General features: G+C 43.7%; 1 long non-coding RNA gene across 1 annotated transcript; it reads left to right on the forward strand.

Moving 5' to 3' along the window:
• The first annotated feature begins 17,898 nt into the window (after positions 1-17,898).
• LOC142863097 (uncharacterized) lies at positions 17,899-20,457 on the forward strand. The gene is made up of 2 exons (XR_012913973.1): positions 17,899-18,295; positions 19,504-20,457. It is a non-coding gene; the product is annotated as an uncharacterized LOC142863097 (long non-coding RNA).
• Positions 20,458-22,742: the final 2,285 nt, after the last annotated feature.

The following is a 22,742-nucleotide window of genomic DNA, read 5'->3' on the forward strand; positions in this document are numbered from 1 at the left end:
TTATAAATGGGATTATTTTCTTGGTTTCTTTTTCATATTGTTTGCATTGACACCTAGAAGTGCTACTGATTTTTGTCTGTTGATTTTGTTTCCCGAAACTTTACTGAGTTTAACTGTTTTTGGATAGTTTTTGGATATAGTATTTAGACTTCTCTAGATATAAGATCTTATTGTCTGCAAACAACAATAATTTGACTTCTTCCTTTCCAATTTCGATGCTTTTCTTTCTCTTGTCTTATTGCTCTAACTAGAACTTCCAGTACTACGTTGAATAACAGTGGTGAAAGTGGGCATCCTTGTCTTATTCCAGATCTTAGAGGAAAGGCTTTCAGTTTTTCCTCCATTCATCATGATACTAGATGTGGGTTTGTCATATAGGCTTTTATCATGTTGAGGTAAGTTCCTTCTGTACCCAGCTTTTTGAGAGTTTTTATCATCAAAGGATGTTGAATTTTGTCGAATGCTTTCTCAGTATCAATTGAAACTATCATATAGTCTTTATCCTTTGTTCTGTTGATATGGTGTATCACACTGATTGATTTACATATGTTGAATCATCCTTGCATCCCTGTGATGAATCCCACTTGAACACGATAAATAATGTTTTTACTGTGTTGTTGAACTCAGTTTGCTAGTATTTTATTGAGGATTTTTACACCTATGTTCATCAGAGATATTGACCTATAGTTTTCTTTTTCTGTTGTGTCTTTATCTGGTTTTGGTGTCAGGGCAATACAGGCCTCAGAGAATTAGTTTGGAAGTACCTCCTCCCCCTTGATTTTTTAAGAATAGTTTAAGTACGGTTAGCACTAGTTCTTCTTTGAATGCCTGGTAGGATTCATCAGTGAAACCATCAGGTCCTGGGCCACCCGCCATCTTCATCAACTACTGTGGATCTGCTTTGTCCACCAAGGCTAAAATGAATAGCAGGAAGAGGCCATTTGTGTGGTGTAACAACCCCCAATGTAGAACCATATTCGGCTCAGCAGGGTGCAGTGAAGCACCCCGTGGCCAAGAAGGTGGGCTATGTGATATATGAACTTACTGGCTGAGGCTGGGGCATACGGTCTCCAGTCCTGGCTTGAGGTTAAAAGTTTAAGTTATAAGCTATATACCATAGTGGATCATTTTTATTTGTGTACTTAGGAAAATGTTTCACAGATAGTATTATACAAGGTTCTATATAGGGTGGCTTTAACCAGAATAAGCACATACTAGATGGAATTCTATAGCACAACTTACCTAAGTTGTGGTTACATACAAATAAACACTATGGTTTTTTACAGTTTGTATAATGGAAAGATACAGGGCATACATAACGTGTCCTTTCAGGATGTCCACCTACTTAGGGTATTTATACAATATGTACACACATATAAACCTGTGTTATAGATATGTATACAGTTTTCAAAAATCCAATTTAATGTAGTGAAAATTTACTGAGCACCCAGTACGTGCCATACACTCTTCTAGATTACAAAGATGGATCCAGAATAGACCTTGCTCTCAAAGATTTTGTTATGGTTAAGTGACATACAGACTTATTCCCCAACTTCTTCCTGGCAAGAGCAGGTACAGTTTCCAAGACCCTAGAGGGGTTAAACTATTCATTTATTGCTTTAACAACCACACTGCTTTCCAAAGTTGTCAGGCGACTTGGGTTGAGTGTTAAGTTGCAGTTTGGCTTTTTCCTATCTCATTTTTCAATAAGCGTTAAACTAAAAAATATCCAAACCTTGCAACTAATTTAAATAATTATTCTTAGTTATCTTTTATTTTAGCATATGACATGGAAGTCTGTTTTATTATGTGTAGTGAAAAACTGCTTAGTGTCAAATGTTTAAACGAGACTCAACTCAGCCTGCTTTCACTTATCAATTAACACAAACAGTGAATAAAAGGGAGGATACAGGGAGAATCAAAAATGCAGGTGAAACAATGAGTAATATGTGAACCAATGACACTTCTCATGTCCTAGAGATAATCTTTGAAGGCAGAACGTGAACTGAGGAAATCATTCAGTGGAAGCTAATCTCTTTAATCTTTTACTTTCTATGATGAGCTTTTACTCACTCAGCAGACAGTGAGTGCTGACCATGTGCCAGGCACTTCGCCAGGCAATGAGGAAATAGAAGCAAACCCACTACAGTCCCTGCCTTCAAGGAATATATAGCTGAACAAAGAGAACTTTATTTAATTGTATAAACAAATATATACAGAGGGGGGGGGGCTGAGAGAGACTTCTAAAACTTACAAATGTCCATATGCAAAGGTAATACTGATGACTGGTCAGAACTTTTCATCCCTAATTTATGGACACTGGGGCTTTCTTTTTAACCTCGCTAATGGCGCTGTAGATTAGTCATCTTCCCTATTTGGCCAAGCGCAGCACACAAGCCATAGACCCGGACTCTGGTCAGAGTGCTGCCAGCTTCCAGCTGGGTGGCTTTCGGCTAGTCACACCAACTCTCTGAGCACACCGCCTCATCTGGCAAAAACGGAGTAGGTTTGCAATGGGAGAATGTTGCTACGAGAAACCACTTTATACAACGAGAAGTGCTGTAAGATAGGACTACATTCTTCAAAGTGGATGTGTCAGTTAGACGACCTCTAATATTTCTAGTTCCTCATCTTGCACTTCCAGTGGACCAAGTGGTCTTAACCTAGATCCATGGACTCACACTTGGCTTCCGAGTTTAGGGTACTAACAAAGATAATTTGTAAAGTTTTGGGTGTGTATGCTCCTGCATATTTTCCTAGTTCTTCAGTTTTCATCAGATTCTCAAAGGAGTTTATGGCTACAAAAGAGGCTAAAACTGCTGGTCTAGACAGAGTGCTTTGTAGGGGTGAAAAGGATGCCTTATCTAGCTTTGTATCCCAATACTTATGTCATAGTGCCATGGGCATAGTTAGGGCTCTCAAAATGTGTTACAGTAATAAATACCATAATGGATATATGTTATGACTGGCGGATATTAACATTCAAAATAAGTCTGGCCTCATTCTGGGGTTGAAACACTGAATTGTGAGGAAGCCCGCCATCCACTGTCAAATAGGAAACAGTACCGAATTTAGAAGGCCTGGCTACTGCAGTTAAACAAGAAACTGTTTTCTAGAAGTTCATTATTTCTTTGCTTGCGTTTTCAACCCACTTGGGGAAGCTCCTCCTTTCCTCTTCGTTGAACTTGCAGGTGGTTTTGTTTGTTTGATTGTGCCAAGGCTGAAGGCTGCTCAGTCTTCAGGCCTCCTACAGACTCTTTTCTGAGCACATGGAAAGGGTCTGGCGGACACGTGCAAGTTCAAGGACACAACACGGCTAACACGCAGAGGCCAGTTTGGAGGACTAGGCACAGACCGTTCAATAATTTGCTTATGTCTGCTCTGACTAGATGTCTCTCCCACAGATGCAAATATTCCAACGCCAAAACTTTCCTGATGCGACGACCTGAGACTTAAGGTAGTTTAGATGCATGCCTCTTACATAAGAATCATTGAATCAGGCGAGGAGATCGGCCTGTCAGGGTGTGTCACAACTAGAGGTGGAAGTGCAAGGTTGTCCACTGCGTCATTATTGTAATATTGAAAAACTGGACACCAGCCTAAGTTTGTCTATCAACAGGAGACTTGGTAAAAGAGTTATCATATATTCTAATAATAAAATATTAGTAACCCATTCAACCGAATGAGACAGCGTAATGTGCTAAAGTGATACTGTAACTTTTTTTTTAAAGTGAAAAGTTTATTGGTTTAAAAAAATTTTATTTTTAAATATTTATAGACTCACTAGATGTTGGAAAAAGTCATACAATTCTCCTAGGCAGCTTTCACCTGGGTTCTTCCAATGGTACATTTAAAATATGTCTTAAAAGTAAATCAAAGCAGGTGGCAGAATCATGTATATATGGAAGGATCCTGTAAGTGTCTAAATAAAAGTAAATATTTCAAATAGTTAGCACTGGATGTCTCTGTGGAATAGGACATAATGTAAAGCAGGAAAAGGAGAAAACGAGGGATTTTACTTTTTAATTTATAAATATCTGTAATATTAATGTAGCTATCTACATCTGTACATTTATACAGATGTCTACATAGCTATATGCACATATGGATATATACTCCAAGGAAGATGTATTACTTTTATTTTTAAAAATATCTCAAATATATTTAGGAGAATGATTTCTATAGTGGCAAATTGATGCAAATTAATTCAGGCTATAAAAACTTATTCTCAGTTTGATAGAATTTAAAAGAAAATGAAAGTTACAGTGCAGGACTGTTTTAGTAACACTCAATGCCTATATGCCATGGAGCTTGTCATTAAAGTCCTCAGATAGTATTTCCTGTAAGAGGGCATTGTTCATGAACCACAAAACATGTTTCCATGATTCCACGGATTGTTGGAGCCTGTAGGCAAGAATGGACTGCATACTTGGAAGCCAAAGCATAAGGTAATTCTAAAAGGCCTTGGTTTCTATATTATGAGTATGGTTTTACTAGCAGCATTATGCTTTGACCATTTCTCCCTAAGCCAGCTTTTGGGTGGGCATAAACCACTAGTTGCTAGAACTCAAATATGGCCTTGGTATGCACTCTTAACTATTTTAAGCTCTCTGATTCCCCATGTGCTTCTTATCAACCTTTCCCCATTCTGCAACTATCTGAATTATCTGGTACATGATCAAAAATGCATTCCTGGCTGTGTTGTACCAGTCAGTAGTGGGTGACGGAGCCTTCCCATATCATTTCTCTTTAAGCTTCAGCATCTGTATTTGCAGGCTTTGTCCTATCTGTCTGGAGTGGTCCCAAATTCCACAGGCAGTTCCAGGGTGGGAAGGCAGAGAGGGAAGGGGAAAACGAAGGCAGGCAACGGCTGCCGAGCGTCCAGGGTGCGTAACATAACACTCAATTGGTTACTGCTAATGAATTTAAACATTTGTTTATTGAGTCATTTATCTCTGCCACATTAGGAGGTTGTTAATGGTCTTAGAGAGGAGTAATTGCTGTTTCTGTGATTAAGTTGAAATGAACACAGACCCATAATTAACAAGACACGGTATTTATATGATATTTATAAGTCATATAAATAGATTTTTCCTTGAATGCTAACCAGAGGCACATGAATCATTCATGGTGTTTATGTGGCTGAATGAATGTTGATTCCTTAAGCAGAATTAGAAAAGAAGTTGATTCATGTGGAGAATACTGCCATTTCTATTTTCTGTTTATCAGAATAGCTTGAAAAGAAAACCAAAAATATCCTTTGCAAGTTACATTAGTAACATTCGCACTCCCTGAAAGACACAATGTGTGTTCACTCCTTAATTCACGTGTGCATGCATGCATCCATTCATTCATTCAGCCAATATTTATTACAAATCATCTACATGCCAGGCTGCGTGTGCAAAGCTGAGGACACAAGGGTGAGCAAAAATAGACCCGGTTCTCTGTCCTTACACGGTTTACAAAAGCTAGGATGGATAACACCAATAATACAAAATTACCCAAATGATTATATAATTGCTCTGAGTCAAGTGCTCTGAAGGAAAAGAGTAAGTTATTTGAAAATGTGTAACACAAGAACCTGATCCGACATGTGAGGGCCAGGGGGCTGGGCTTTCCTGCAGAGGGGATACTTGAATGGAGATCTGATGGATGACTGATAGTGAACTGGGCAGAAGAGGGTGTGTGATTGATCAGTATGTTTGTGTGTGTAGGTGTGTGTTCTGAGTTGTGTAACACTCAGGACTATCTGTATGAAGGCTCTGGGGTGGGAGGGAAGATGAAGGTGTCAAGGAGTTGAAAAAATGACAGGTGGCTGGACCCCAGAGAGAGACAGGGTCCAGTGATTCAGCATGGAACTAAGAAAAGCAGGCCCAGAACATGCAGGACATTGGAAGCAGGGCAAAAAATACACACAAGGGGACAACTTTGAATAATGACAAATGTGATCCAATATACACCCCTTTTTCCTTCCCTAACACACATTATATACAAAATGAACAAAAAGGAAGTATACATGCAAAAGACATTGGTGGTGGTGGGGACTCTTATATTAGTATTATTTTAAACAACAGTTTAATAAAATTGTCACACAATCTTGTTCAGAATCCCATGTACAATCATGGCAGAGCAACTCCCAATGAGATTTTTAAAAAAATAAAACATTCATTTAATTTTGTGATCTGGTTATCACAGAACTCCTTCATCGAGCCCTTTATGAAACCGACACACTTAAATGTATATGAACACCCTTGCAGATACCAGGAAGGTACAAAATTCCCAGCTGGCCCCAGCCAGCTGTCCTAGCTCAGTGCCTGGTTAGGCTTTCATTCTGTTGATAAGGCTCCTGACACTCACATTTGGGGAGACAGATGGGAAAATCGATAGAAACTGCATGCGTAGCACAGTGAGTGAGAGCAATGGTAATTCACGTGGGCATTTTTATGGGACCCCCAGAACCACTTTACCCTGTTAATTGACTCCTAAAGAATTCTGGTGATCAAGATGTGTCTTTTATGCACGTACTGCCCTGCAGTAGCATTTGGTCTGAGAAGATATCCCAGCCTCCCAGTTGCTGTCAGTGGAGTTGCTTACTGTCTTTACACGCACACCCACCCAAGGAAAGCCGACATGCTCCAGTCAAAGGAGAAAGCCTGGTGTGATCCAGTCCACATGTGGTTTATTTAGTCATCGTAGCTTTGTGACTTGAAGATGTTGACAGAGACATGCATCCCCCAGTCACCGTGGCAGGGATTCAATAGCCCACTGTACCCCAGAAGGGCACATCTTGGACGTAGAAAGCAAAGACATTCCAAAACTTGTGAAAGAACCCTTTGTGAGCTTAGCCAAAACATTCATGTCAAAGAAATGGAAATCCCAAATAAAACCCAGCCCAGGCCAAGCTCAGGAGGGCTGGCTAGCAAACACACTCTGAACAAGGAGGTTGAGGGGGAAAAGGAAAATATGTGCTTCATACACATGTATGAAAATAATCTCTGCTGTAGCTTGCGAAATCAGGATGTTAAATTAACGGCAGGTCTTGGAGGACAAGATAAAGGGAATTTCATTTGTAATTTGTGAAACAATAATGTCTGCCTTTAGCAGCTAATCTCAGGAGAATTGCTTTCAGAGTCCAGAGTGGAAGAACACTTAACTTGGTCCACAAAAGTCTGTAAACATGTGAAAGCTGTTTTAACCCATGTAGGCAAGTCAGCAGATAGCTGTAAATATCTGTGTACCCACCCTGTGCTAGGAGAAATAGTGTGTGTGTGCTGGAGGGTGGAGAATGGTACGTTCATTCAGTGCAGGAAAAGGCATTTTTTGTTGTTGTTGTTGTTTTTCTTGACCAGTTATTTTTTTTTAACTGAATGGACGAAACTGACTGTTGTGGTGTCATGGAAACCTAGCCATGGAAACCTTATGGAAATATCAGGAGATTAAGGGAGACAGTGTTGAAGAAAGCATCATAAAGAAGACTGCTACTCAACTGACTCCCATAAATACTATAAAAATAACCTCTTTTATCTTCCTATTCTCGGTGAGAAAAATATCACTATTTGCAAAATCGTGCTTGCTGTTCTGCAGCTTTTCTGTACAGATAATGAACATACAACTTGGAAAACACTCACTCATCTTGAATTGAATCGAGTCAGATGTTCAAGGCTGAGGACTGAGGAAATGAAGCTCACCTCTGTGTCCAATTCGTTCTGTCAGCCCCCACACCTACTGCATTAGCAAGTCCCATTAATTTTATGTCATAAATGTATTGATGTCTTGAATAAACTTCTCTTTGCCTTTACCTCCAAGCTACAATGTTTATTACCCTGCCCATCCACAGTCAAAATCCCCTCCTAAGTGCTTTTACAACACTCTTTGCTTTTTTATTTTCATAGCGCTTGCTGCACTTCAAGCTCATTTGTGTGATTACCTACATCATTCATTTGTTTTATTCATTCATTCACTCATTCACCCAACAAATATTTATCGGGGGCCTCGTCTGGGCCAGAAACTGTTCCAGCCACTAGTGACGCAGTGGTGAAAAAAACAGATAAGGTCCTTACGCTCATATGCTGACATTTGAATGGGCACACAGACAGGTATAAGTGAATAATTAACAAATAGGAATAGTGTCTATTCGGCCAGGCGTGGTGGCTCACGCCAGTGATCCTAGCACTCTGGGAGGCCGAGGTGGAAGGATTGCTTGAGCTCAGGAGTTTGAGACCAGCCTGAGCAAGAGTGAGATCTGGTCTTTACTAAAAATAGAAAAAATTAGCTGGGCATCATGGCATGCACCTGTAGTCCCAGCTACTTGGGAGGCTGAGGCAGGAGGATTGTTTGAGCCCAGGAATTTGAGGTCGCAAGTGAGCTATGATGACATCACTGTACTCTACCAGGAGCAACAGAGAGAGACTCTCTCTCTCTCTCTCTCTCTCTCTCTCACACACACACACACACACACACGAATAGTGCCCACTGTCTATTATTTGGGAGGACATTCAATCCATTATCCCCTTAGCACCCAGAGTGAGCTTCAAACACAAATCAGACCAAGTCAGTCTCTGCCGAAATCCTTTCAATGGCTTCCCATTGCACTTCAAATGCAATACGATCTCTAAACATAACCTAACCATGCTGAGCCACAGAAGGCAGTATTTTGGTTTGAAAATACCATTAGGTAAACAAATAAGGCATTGGGTCTACTGTATGAAAAGCCAATCAACTGTCAGCAGAATGGGCGTCTTCCTTAATGCCTTTATTTTTGACATTTGCAATGGGCGAGCTGCATTTTGTTCTGTACCAGTTATTCCTCCATTTGTCCTCAAATGAAGAATTTTTAAAAGGTTGGTTTCCTTTGGACCATCACACCATCTCCTGGAAAACTGCTAGGTGACAAGTTATTTGACCTCTCCTAGCTTCAGTTTTTTCTTCTATAAAATGGGGATGGTCGTACTTTACATCATACGTTTGCTTTGGAGATTAAATGAACTAAAGGGCACAGAACCTGCCACAAAATAAATGTTTAATTAGATGTTCTTCCCTTTGAGCAAACGAAACAGCACTCATCACTTATTGCTGTAAATAAACACACGTATTGACACGGGAATAAGAAAATGTCACTGAAATAAAAATAACACAATTGTTTACTTCCCAACAGGGTAAGGGTTGGGGCAAGGAGGCATCTGCAGCCATGGGTCACTGGTAACCTGTCATGGTGACTGAGCTGACACCAAGGCTTGCTCCAAAGCAGGTATTTTTGTGCCGTGAACCTTCTCTGGGCTGGTGATTATGCAACATGTTTGTTCCCTCAGCACACATTGTTCTCACGCGGCCGGCAGGGTCACTGAAAATCCTACCTGCTTTAGAATCTTCCTAATTCGTAAATACCAGGCAATGTCACCAAAAAGGCTGACAGGCTGGGAAGAGGAGCTGAATGGATCTTAAGGTGAAGATGCATCCTCTTTGCATGCTGGGCTTGCCCAGAGAAGGATATCTTCACCCATCAGATCTTGACGTGGATGCAAGCTAGTGCCCACACTAACCTCCAACTGCCTCCTCCTACACACCTGCTCTGTACATGCTTTTATAACTTTGTCGACTTTTTCTGATCATAAAATAAAATGGGGGGGGTGGTCGGGGGTGGTTACAGAATATATAGAAGAATAAAGAATAAAAGAAAGATCACTAGTCATTCTACCCTCTCCCTACCTCCAAATAACAATAATAAGTTTGAGTGATGTTTGGTTATAACCATCCAGATTTTTTTCTATTCCTCTACATAGCTGTATTAAGTAGTTAAGAATGTGGACTACGGGAAAACACTGCCTGGCTTACGTCCCAGCTATGGCGCTTATTAGCTATGGAGCCAGAGAGAATTATCTTTAGCTTCTCTGCCTCAGTTTCCTCATCTATAAAAAAGAAATATCCTTGGAATATCATGGGGATGAATGTGATAATACATACAAAATGGTTAGAGCAGCGCCCAGCACATAGTAGGTGCTCAATAAATACCATCTATCTATCTATATATAATTATGTATAAAAATTAACTGTGTGACTTGGCCTCCTGTTCACAGCTCACTCCTCAGAGCACATAGTAGGTACTTAGTAAACACTTGCTGGATGAGAGAGTGAACCAACCAATGAATTGATCAAACATGAATGAGTAGACAAATGAGGAGGATGGGTCAATGTAGCACAAACGGAGAGGAACCCAATGGGAAATTTCTGGCTGAGGAGAATCTTTGAGTCTTGGTGATTTTTCTAGGCACTTGCAGCCTTCTTGGCAGGAAGAGTAGAAACTCCCAATCACTCTGGGATGCAGTGGGAGGAAGGGAACTCGGACGGATGGCGGAGCTCTGGGTCTCCTCATTAGTTGTCAGGTCTCCTCCTGCGGCTCACACATCATGCTCACCTGAGGGGAGCGGACGGCTCCATTCTCGAGTCTGGCTCCTACTTCTCTGTGTGCTTAGAAAGAGGCTCCTGACCTGCCGATGCTAGAGCTCTCCCCTGAGTCCCGGCACCTCACTGCCTGCTGTTCACTTGGGACTATTTACAGTCTTGAAGAGATGACAGAAGTCAGTCACCTGATTACCATGGGGTCTCTGAAGAACTTCTCTAAGCACAACACCCCCATCTTACCCTCCACCTCAGACCAGGGGGACGTCTCTAGCTGAGGAGCAACTCTGAGTTCTCAGAGAAAGGCGGTGCTCTGGGATGAACCAAACATGAGTCATTTCCGTCAGGGACTTCTTAGAAGAGAGTCATCTCCAGGGGGCTCGGCGGGGGGGGGGGTGTCAAGGGGCGTGTGTCCCCGAGATGCACAGCAGAACGGGCCTGTCCCAGGCCTGGCATGACACACGGTGGTTTCACACGCGGCTCACGGTGAGGCCTGTTTTCCAGCCTTTTCCAACGCCAGTACATCACTCCAGTCCAGTGACAGGAAGCCCAGCGAGCTCCAGCCACAGAACTTCCCAAAGGTCCAACGCAAACAAACCCGCCTCTCCTCAGGCCTGGAGGCTGACGACTCCTGAAGGAAAAGCCAATCCAGCCATCCCTCTGCTGGGCCCGAGAGCCTGGGGGTGAGTCTGCGGGGCGGGCAGCGGGCAGCTCTCTGATGGCTCACGTCGCCAGACATCAGGGACACACACCCCTATCAGTTTCCTTTTCTCTTTTATAAGAAACGTTATTTGAATTCCATTTTTTTTTCCCTACCTGACAGACTCCCAGGGTTGTAACCCCAGATCTGCTCCTCACGAGCCGTCTGGGCCCCGGCGAGCCACCTCAGCGTGCCGAGCCCTGGAGTGTTCGACTGCAAAATGAGGAACTTCGTAGGGCCAGTCTTCATACAACACGTGAGAGTTAAGAGCTTCCACGTGAAGCTCTTAGCACAGGGCTTGATGCATGTTACACGCGATAACGGTTTTCTGTTATTTTCATCCCCAATTAAGATGGTCAGTCCATATTATTTAGGGCTTTTAGTGCCATTTCTCCCTCCAATACTTATTTTTTTAAGTAAAAGCTTTTCTGAGGTCAAAATCCCACACTGAACAGGGCAGAAACCATCGACGAGCAGCTTGATGAATGTGTGCGGAGTGAGGAACCCACGTAACCAGCAGCGACAACAAGATGTGTGGCACCAGCAGCTCGCAGAATCCACTTTATGCCCCTTCACGTTCACGATTCCCACAGTTCTGACTTCTATTACTGGAGGTTAGTTTTTTTTCAGTGAAATCATTGCCCTCATCACCCCCCAAATAAAGACAAAGAACATTTTTCAGCAACTCAGTTTGATCCCCATCCTGTCGAAATTGAACTGCTCTAATGACTTCTCTTATAATAAATTTTGCTTTTGGGTTTCTGTAAGTGGAATTGTACAGCTGATATAGGATGTGCTGTGTGCATCTGGCTGCTCTTACTCAACCATATCCTTGTCACATGCATCCGTGTTGCTGTCTGTACCAGACACTTGTTTCTTCTCGTTGCTGTAAGTGTAGCACTGTATGAATATTCCACAACACATTTGTCTGTTTTATTGTCGATTAATATTTGTGGTGTTGCCAGATTTTTGCTTTTACAAATAATGCTACGAACATTATCATACATGACTTTTGGTGTACGCATATATGCACCTTTCTGCTATTTCATACATTTAATAGTGAAATTGGCTGTATCACAGGATCGATATGTGTTTAGTTTCAGTAGACAATGCCAAACAGTTTCAACATTGTACCAATTTGCATGACAGCAGTATACAAGAGTTCAAGTTGCTCTACCCTGTCATTGGCACTTGTCATCACAAGTTCCTTTTCAACAGTTTAGCCATCCTGGTGGGTGTGTAGTAGTAGCTCATTGTTGTACTCATTTGCATTTCATTGGTAAGATGTTGAGCTTTTATGTTGGCCATGTTCACATTCTCTTTTATGAAGTGCCTTCTCAAGTGTTTTTGCCCATTTTTCTATGGGATTATCTGCCTTTTTCTTACTGATGTAGGTGAGTTTTTTTTAAAAAAATATTCTGGATACATATCCTATGTTAGATATATATACAGAAATATCTTTTCCCAGTTCTGCAGTTTGCCTTCTCATTCTCTTGACAATATTTTTTTTTGATAAAGAGAAGTTTTAAATTTTAACATAGTTCATTTTATTAATATTTTTCTTGTGGTTGGTACTTTTAATATCCTGTTTAAGAAATCATTGCTTATCCCAATGTGATGAAAGTACTTTCCTGTGTTTTCTTTTTTTAAAAAAAATATTATTGTTTATCTTTTCACACCCAAAGTTGATTTTTATAAATGGTATGAGGTAGGGGTCATGATTCTTTTTTTTCTTTTTCTCAGATAGAAATCCAATTGACTCAGCACTACTTGTTATAAAGGCCTACTTTCCACATTGCAAAGTAATAACAGTATTGTCAGAAATCTGGTGATCATACATGTGGGGGACTTCTCTGGATTTTAATCCATTTGGTTTATTTATCTGTTCTCATACCATCATTGCATTTTCTTAATTATGTAGCTTTGTAACAAATCTTAGGATTTGGTAGTCCAACACTTCCTGGTTACTTCTTCTTCAAAGTTGTCTTCACTAATGAGTTGACACATTTTACACACACACACACACACACACACACACACACACACACACACACCCCTTTTGAGATTTCAATTCAGACTGCATTGAGTCTATGGACCAATTTTTTGGGGAAAGATACTGAGTCTTCTAATCAATGAACGTGGTAGAGACCTTCTTTTATTTAGGTTTTAATTTTTTTCAGTAATGTTTTGTAGTCTTTGGAACAGAAGTCTTATACATCTTTCACTAGATTTACCCCTACCTATTTTATGCCTGTTTGATGCTATTATATATGGTATTTTAAAAATTTCATTGTGTAATTATCCTTGGCATATAGAAATACAATTGTTTTTGTATACTGACATGGTATCCACCAATCTTACTGAATTCAGTTATTAATTTTAATAGCCTATATGTAAATTTAAAAAGTGCTGTGTACACAATTAAATCATTTGCAAATAATGACAGTTCAAGTGCAATATTGGGAGTCAAATTACTTACATTTCCAATTTCGGGAATAGACATGTCTCTTATTACAACATTTATAATAAAACAAACTGTGATTTTCTTTTTTACTCCCTTAAAATGTTTAACTTGTGATTTTGAGTAAACAGATCCATGTCCCAAAAGCAACACCTACTTCTGTTCACAAGAAAATTCAGACTCCACATGAACTCCCAAATTTCTTACACTGGAAGAATTTTTTTCTTTTTCTTTTTACCATGCTGAGGTGGAAACTAATCTCTGAGGGCAGATGTACTGAAAAAGTAATTATAAGTTTGCACATGTACCAGTAGGAATCTGCCCGTAGCGAAATGATTTCATAGAAGTTATATTAATAATTGATAAGTATTTTTCAAAACATGTTATTTTCTATCCAAATGTAATCGGATACTATGTTCAATATAATCATCAGTATCAACTGAGATCCTAGCAGTCAGAGAAGAGTGGGTAAATGTGTGACCCACGGGCCCCATGGCCAACTCCTGTGATCACACAAGACATTGCTAATCAATCATGACATTTTCTACCTTACCACCCAGAAGGGGCCCCAGGCCATCACTACCACTAATTAATTAGATTTGTCACACAAAATGAATCCTATTTGTCATTGTTAACTTAGAATTTCTGGCTGCATTTACCTCCACTATATCCTTAAAGCTCCTAGAATCTTGCTCCTTCCAACATAATCATCTCAAATTTTTCTCTGAGCTGTCTATGGTATGCGAGCTCTGATTGAATCATACTGCATTTAGAGTGGTTATCAAAGACGACAACTGGCTGGCTGGCTGGCTGGCTGCCTCCAGCAGGGCTGCTTGGTAGGCAATTCCTTGGTGAGGTAAGCTCAGGACAGGACCTAGACTTCACCTTCGCAGCTTATAAAGCTCCATTCAATCAGCTGTCCCTGAGTTTATCAAGCTCCCAGGCACTGACTCAAAAGGAAACTAACAAGAGAAATATTTATAAATCAGAATGCCAATTGCCTGATTTGTGGAGGGGGGGGGTTGCACAAAACTTTCCAAAGGGTAGAATACTGGTTTCCAATACCCAGGAGATTCACTCTCTTGTATACAGCTACCTGCAAAACTGAATTAGCAATTGGAAGTGAAGTGGTTCATACCACACAGTCTGGAGCAGGACCTCAGAATCCAGGTCATGCTGATCTCAGGTACATGGCCTTTAGCTTCTGAATCTCAATTTTCCCATCTTTATATATGGGGCGGGGGGTAACAGGAATTACTTCTGAGGATTCAGCACACCTCAGAATGGTGTGCAAAGACACCATTTAATGGCTTAGAATCAGGCACAGAGGAAGCAGTTAACAAATGTTCAACTATTAGTACAGACGCAGCACAAAGGGAATAGGATATTTTTAAGGGATGTTTTGTCCAGACTATGGAAACATCTTTGAACTCCCCTGCTCCTTCTTAGATGCCAAAATCGTAGGGTTCATCTGATAAGTTATCTGTCACTTTCTTTCTGTCAGATAGTTTTGAATGAATGCTAACAAATTCGTGAACAATGAATCTCCATTCTCTGTATTTAATGCCAACTTCCACCCTCTTCTAAAACCAGTCACCACATCATTAGAATAAAAGGACTAGGTTCTAACATTTATACTGGTCATGTTTTCACCCTTAGGATAGAGGCTGGCCACCTTGCTTGGACAACAGACAGAGAATTTGTTCTTTTGGCCTCAGGAGATCCCTTGCTGTCCTTGATAAGCCTTGGGAGAGGCAAGGAGGAACACCAAGGTACAGGTGTGTGCATTTTTATTGTGGTTTTACCTGAGATGGGGTGAAGAGGAAGATGTGAATGTCTCCTGTATGTTACAAGCACTTCATACATGCTGTCTCACTTCATTTTCATAACAACCCTGCAACCTCGATATTCTTATCCACGCATTGTGGACAGTGTCCAGAAGGTGTGAATAACTCGCCTAAGACCCTACAAGCTAGCAGGTGGTGGATTTGAACCTAGAGCCATCTGATATCAGAGTCCATGAGGTTGACATTTATTCTGACCTCATCTCAAAGATCATAGATTGAAGCTTCTATATCTATTAGTATGATCCCCAAATCTTTGTCCATTGATTTAAATATGAAGAGACAGACAGCTGTGAGGAGATGCAGAAGAGTAACAGCTAGCAGGAAATGACTTGCGTGGTTGCCGAGCCCCACCCGAGAGAGACAGTGGGCTGGGGCCTGAGAATTTGCATTTCTGACAAATTCACAGCCGGTGCTGATGCTACTGCTCCAGAGAGGACACTTGGAGAAGCCCTGGCTGATCTGAACAGGAGAGAGAAACAGACCGGAGGAAACAAGAATGGGAAAGGCAATTGGCCAGAGGGTTAGGGAGCAGTGAGAGCTTGGCTGTCCTATAGCCCCATGTCCTACATTTCACAGGATCCATGCTCTTGCCTGTCCCTTCCCTCACCACTGGTTCTGGGAGCGCTGGAGATGTGGCTGGCCAGGGTATGGGCAGGGAGGGCCAAGTGGTGGAGAAGGCATGAGGCAGCTGTGAATTGGGTGAGCCAGACAGCACCTCTGTTCCCTGCCAGCATCCAGGTTGCCCTTTCCAGAGACAGAACAGACTCCGCCTGCTCTCTGCAGGGAGCAGTGGACAAGATTAGAGCCCTGGCAGGTGACAGATGCTCTTGGACATTTCCAAGAGGGGTGTGGACAGCCAGGCCTCCAACAGAGAGAGCTCAAACCACAGAATTGGGTCTTGAGTCACTCACTCGTGTTTCTTTTCTGATATGTGAAGCAAGTCAAGCCAAAGTTTTCCTATCAGACAGCTCCCCATGTACCCTCTAGCCTCACCAAATTGCAAAACAGAAGAAAAACTGAAGAGGAGACTCTTTGGACCCTTGTCACAAGAGACTTGGAAACTCACCTACAGAAAGGGACCATGAGAAGGTTAAGCAAGTGCTTTGCTACTTACTACCCAATATTGGACTTTGGGTCTGGAATTTGGTTTGAAGTAGATAGGGAAAAATATTTCCTTCTTAACAGATTGTCCTTGGGCAAAGAAGAATGTCAACAAACCTAAGAAAAAAGCTTTATCTGCAGTTATCTGCCTCAGCAAAGCTGTTTGTTTTTATATCTTTCTAGCTTCATATGTTGCTTTAGGTGAAAATAATAGTTTCAGGCGTTGTTGGCTTTTACAGAGCAACAGGTTTGAAAGACTCCTGAGAGGCCTGTTTTCTTGGCCTTGAAGGAATAATGTTATGTTAGATGTCTGCAGTAATTCTGAGTGGCAAGGTGAAGTTAATTAATGCTCAGCAAGCATTTATTGAGCACCCACTGTACGCCAGGTTAGTAGTACCAGTAGTGAAAAGAGCATTGGACCCAATGTGTTAAGACCTCGGTTTGAGTCTTGGCTCTATAGCTTTTCAGTTGTACGTTGCTTTGCTTTGCTTTTCAGAGCTTAAATTCTGTCTGTAAAATGGGTGCACACTCAGCACACAGGGCTGCTGCCAAATGGCTTTGAAAATCCTAAAGAGCCAGCCAAGCAAGTACAAGGTGGCATTATCACGGTGTTGAGGCTGCCTTCTCTTGGCATCATTCACACGACATTATCGTGTGGACTGGGTTTAGCGCAGTGCTTGGCACACAGTGGGTGCTCAGTAGCCATTTGTGGAAGGAAGGAAAGGAGGCAAGAAGGGAGGAAGGGCAGTCTAACGAGTAGATCCCTGGCACTGGTGTTTCAGTTCTTCCCGAGCAAAGGTCTGAGATAAGGCAGTCGACTACCTGTGGTTAGGCAAGAGCTGAGCTGTGCCTGTGGTGCTTCTTTCTGGGTCAGGCTGGGCAGTAGCCCCCATTCTCTTGCCCACTGCCCACTGAAAGAGTATTTTGCTCTGAAGTCCCCCTCTGAAGAATGATGCACGATTCCTCTACTCTGCCCACTTCCCCGGGCTGTTTGGAGGATCAAACTAGATAGTCGCTGTGGCAATGCCGTGAAGATTGCGAAGTGCAATACGGAAAAGATATTTTCTTCTATTTCTCTTTACACCTGTCTAGCACTAAACTTTTCAACAAAAGGCTCAAAGGGGGGCATATTCATTTTGGTGTCTTGCTAGCACCCTGCTCTCTCGTGGACTTGGGGAACTACTGTGGAAAGCTGAAAACAAGGTATGTTTAAACAAGAAAAACACCACCACCACCACCACCACCACCACACCAACCAACCTTGCAGAACACCTTTAGCAGGAAGCCCACAGTAAAAACAATGGGTGGCGAGAGGTGAGTAGGAATGCTGTGAAAGGGAGAGACAGGAACTGAGGACCAATGGCCAGCAAGGAGGGCGGGAAGGAGAACAGGCATTGGGCGGCCAGGAGGCCACGTGGTGGGCGGGGAGCCAATCAGCGCACAGCCCCGCTGACCCAGCGGCAGACTGACGCCCCGGGGTGCAGACAGCCCAGGTGTGCACGGGGTCCAGGTTCTCCTCCCTGTCTGCAGTGTTGGCACTTACCGGGCAGGGACCCCCGCTCTGCTAACTGCAGCCTGAACTGTGCCCGAGTCCTGTCCGTGAGCCTCCACAGGAGGTCACTCTTCAGATACCCACGGGGTCAGGCGAGGTGTACACACAAGCGAGGTTCGCAGGCCAAAGAGACGGAGTTCTGGGACGCGGGCAAGCTCGGGCACACACACCTGAGCTGCAGGCAGCAGCGGCTCCAGTTCATCAAAGCCACGTGTTACTCAGCTAATACCAGTTTGCTGGTGAGTATATGTGGTGCTTGTTTTTCCATTCTTGGGATACTTCAGTAGTATGGGTTCCAGCTCTAACCAGGAAAATATAAGATGTGCAAAAAAACAACAACAACAAAAAAAAGCCACGTGTTATTCGGGTCAGTTTTTCTAGATGACGGAACTTTGGAAGGCAAGGAAGAAAGAAACATGGATTTTTTAAAGTGAAACTTCCTGATCTTAAATGTTAGAAATAGCCTGTGGAGCCACTGAAAGAGCTCCTCGATTTACTTGTTTGCTGCCCCTGGCTCAGACCCTCATAGGTATCTCAAATGTGCTTTTTTTTATTAATTTGTGTGAATTTCTCATGAGACCCATCAGCACAAGCAATGCATCTTCACTGTCTCAGAGCACCCTGGCCTCTCCCCTCTCAGAGTGGCTACTGCACATCCGCTGGGATACAGGCAGTGAGTGCAGTGGTTAGGGGGGTCGGGCCCTGGAGTTAGACATCCCTGGGATTGAACCCCTGCTTTCGCTTTTCCCAGCCGTCTGACCCTGAATCAGACACTCAGCCTGTCTGAGCCATGGCTTTCTAACCTGACATGAAATACATATAAACTACCTGTGGCCATGCCAGGCACACAGCAAACATTGAATCAATGTTAACTATTCTCACTGTTGTTAATAACGGTTGAGCAGTTAGGTTTTTAAAAGCATTTTAGTTTCATCTCACTCAACATTCATCTTGGAAGCAGCAACTCCCTCTCTTAGACTTCTGGTTTATATCCCAGAGACCTGGGCACAGCCAGACCTATCGTTCACTGGGTACCATCATGTCCCAGTTCCTGTGCTGGCTCCCGGTTCTGTTTATATTCTCAGGGCAACCCTAGGAACTAGGACCGATGCCCTTCTGTCCCCACTTTATGAGTGAGGATGATGAGGTTCTAAAGAATTAAACACCTTGCCCAAGGCCACTGCTAAAGGACATCGGAGACAGAATTCAGACCCCCGACCGTGGCTGACCACAAAGCCTGCGCTATTTTCCTTGCACTCTGCTCCCTGAGCAATTTGGGAAATGGAGGTAGTGGAAGTTACAGATTACGCAACTGGTCTTGGACAGCTCGGCGTTCCGAGGTGTGCGTCCCTTTGCATTTTGGTACATTGCTGTTATTTTGTCTTTTTCAGCTGGCTGATAGCAGTTTATTTATAACCGAGAACTGACAGTCTGTTTATCCAAATAGCTCGCTGAAAGGTTCCAATTATGGTTTTGCCACATCTCTGAAGGCTAGCGGTGGAAAGCCAACGCCATGCGATCCGAGCTGCTGCTTACGCACAAGATACAGCAAGATGCCACGTCCCTGATGGGGACAGAGACGTCCAGGGCCCGAGAGAGGTCATCATAAACGTGACCCCCAGGATGGACGCTGGCCACCTTCCAGTTCACGTCCATTGTCGCGGTTCACTCTCCTAGACACGACAGTGTGTCACAGATGCGGCTAGGAAGTCCTCCGTCTTGTGTGACTTCAAAAAGGCGAGTTTGTCTTCCGAGCGCTCATTTACAATCCCAGCCACGTGGACGTGGCTTCCCTTCTCACTCCGCCCCTCCACCAGGATGAGCCAGCTAAGCCCCAGAGCCCTTCCAGTTGGTCAGTCCCCCAGGATGGAGCGGCGACCGTGAGCAAGGCCCTCTACCAAGTGCCAGAGCAGCGGGCTAAAGACACAGGATTCAGAATCCTCATTATGTTGGAGGAAGAGATGAGATCGAATCGGGAAACCTGTCAACTTGCTATCTGGCTGCCCTCTGTCCCAGTGTCATTCTGTGCTTTTGAGTGACTCTGCGTGGAAGTGAAAAAACTTAATCAGCAGAGGCAGCGCAGCACTGCGAGAAGCTTATCAGTCATCTTCTGCCACAGACCTGCTATGTAAGCTCGGGCTTGCCGCTTCATCTGGAGTCAGATCACCCGGGCTCACTTCCCAGCTCCGCCACACGTTAACTGCGTTGCTTGAGCAGACTGGTGAATCCCTCTGGGCCTCAGTTTTACCATCCGCAAAATGGGGATAATAGTAACTTTCTCACCGAGTTGTTATGAGAATTAAATAAGATAATGTATGTGAAGTGCTTAACACTGTGCCTGGCCCATAGTGCTGAACACATGTTAGTTATAAAAGTAATATTAAAAATTCACAAATGTTAAGATTTTATTATTGGTGCGTTTCAGGGCTCCAGGCTCAGTATTGTCCTCTTTTATAGCCACACTTGCTCCGTGGATGACGTCACACTCTCACGACTTTAGATATCATCTCCAAATTTGTTCCTCAAGTGTCAGCTCCTGTCCCGAGCTGCATCACACACAGGGGAATGTGGATCTATGAATGTATCTGTGTGTATTCTTATATGTTTTTTTGCACAGACAGCTAATAGGCCTCTGAAACTCCACAAGTCCCTCCCTCATTCCCGTTTATACCCCTGCTCCACCAATACCCCCCCTTTCCCAGCTTTTTCCCAGCTCAGGAACGTCGGCTCCACCTTTCCTAATCCTTAAGCCCAAAGCTTGGGGTCATCTTTGACTCCTCTGCCTGGTTCCCCTCCGTCTCCTCCCTGCACAGATCCTGCCTGCTCCGAGTTCAGTTATGCCCAGGATCTGATGACTTCTCACCTCCCTGCAGCCCCAATCCTCCTTCCCTGGTCTCTCTGCCACTGCCCTTGCCTCTGTGAGCCAACTCTCTCACGGCGGCCGGGGGACCTTATTAAAACCTAAGTCCCATCACGTCGCTGCTCTGCTCAGTGCTTCCCATCACCCTGAGAACAAAACGCAACGTGCCACCGAGCCTGCCAGGCTCCTCCTGCCTGGCCTCGGAGGGCTCGCTGAGCAACCCTGTCACCCTGACCCTCTCCCATTGACCTTGGCACCAAGGACGCTTCCCAGGACCCTTCACTTCCCGTCCCTTCCGCCTGGCATGCTCCTGCCCTGGGCGTCCATGTGGCTCAGCCCTCATCTCCATCAAGTCCCTGCTCAAATGGCACCAGACAGGTCTTCCACGTCTACCGCACGGAGGGCAAACCCCACCTGTGTCCTCCTTTGCTCTCTCGCTCGTTATCTTGCCGTATTTCTTTTCATAGCATGAGCCCCCTCTGACCTACCATACACGTTTTTGTTATTGACATTTGGTGCCCCTCTCTCCTGCTAGAATGTAAGCGCCATGAGAGCAGGATTTTGTTGTGTTTGCTGTTGCATTCGCATCATCAGCATAGTGGCTAGTACGTGGTACGCAATGGAAGGAAGAAGGGAGGGAGGGAGGGAGGGACAGAGGGAGGCTCACCATGAGCCGCATTTCTCCTACCTCTGAAGAGCAGTGGCCGAGTTCCATGCTCTGTACACAGCCCCTTCTAGCTTAAACTTCTCATGACTCCATCACATCAGTCGAGTTCTCATGCATCAGTCCCAGCACGTGTCTCTGAGCAAACCAGATCACTCAGAAGACCAGAGTGCTTCTTCACAGTAAATTAAACCATATACCACCCGCTGCCAACACCCAAAGTCTCATGGACAGAACTGGATTGTCTTTAAAAAGATAGTCTTGAGTAAATGTTAAATCTGCTCACTTTTAACACCAGACCTGGTTACTTTCCATTTGCCCACTGCAAGCCTCCCTTCCCTGACCCATCCGCTCCCCACCCTTCCCTGCACCTCAGGAGGCTGATCCACAGATTGCTTCACCTGGGCTCCCTCACCTGCCAGCTTTGTGGCTGGGTGTGGCCCATGGAAGCAGGAGATGAGGGGCAGAAAAGGAGAGGGGCTGGATTGTGTTGTCCCCACTCCCCTCTGTCTCACTGCTGCCATCTGGCCATACTCCAAGAGCCCAGCCCCCTCCGGACAGCCTCGCTTCCTAGCTCCAGCCCCCACGGGGCTCTCACATACTCTCTACTCCCCTCTCTTATTGGCTCAGGGGTGGAAATATCTTCTTGCTGCTGCTACTCGCTGAAGCTTCAACACCACCCATTGGCTCCATTGACCTTACCAATGATTCCTTCATTTACATCTTTTCGGTTAAACCCTTTGAGCCAAATTCCGTTTTCTGGCTGCCAGGGCATTGACAGTGAGCGAGCCTATTCCTTTGTATTTTGCAAGGTGTAGAAGGTGGAAGAGGTAAGGTTTGCTGAGTAAATACTCGAGCCTACGTGTATGTTGGCCATACAGTTGTTTGGAGCTGGACCTAGAGATCTTTCACAATCTGGGGAGAACTAAGTGAGTTTTCTTTTTACTTGGTTCAATGCCCAGACTCATGAAACAAAGACCTCTCAGGGAAACTTCCGTGGATTAACACATAGTGGAAGTTCCACTGATACATAGTTGACAGTGGGGGTGGAAATTATCTGGCTGGGTGTCACTTAATTTTCATATTCTTACTGCCCAGAGGAAATACTTTACTCATCCTCTGCATGGTACAGGTATGAAAAATCGCTCTGCATGCCTTTCTT

Source organism: Microcebus murinus, chromosome 21 (assembly GCF_040939455.1).
Source record: "Microcebus murinus isolate Inina chromosome 21, M.murinus_Inina_mat1.0, whole genome shotgun sequence".
Lineage (NCBI taxonomy): Eukaryota > Metazoa > Chordata > Mammalia > Primates > Cheirogaleidae > Microcebus > Microcebus murinus.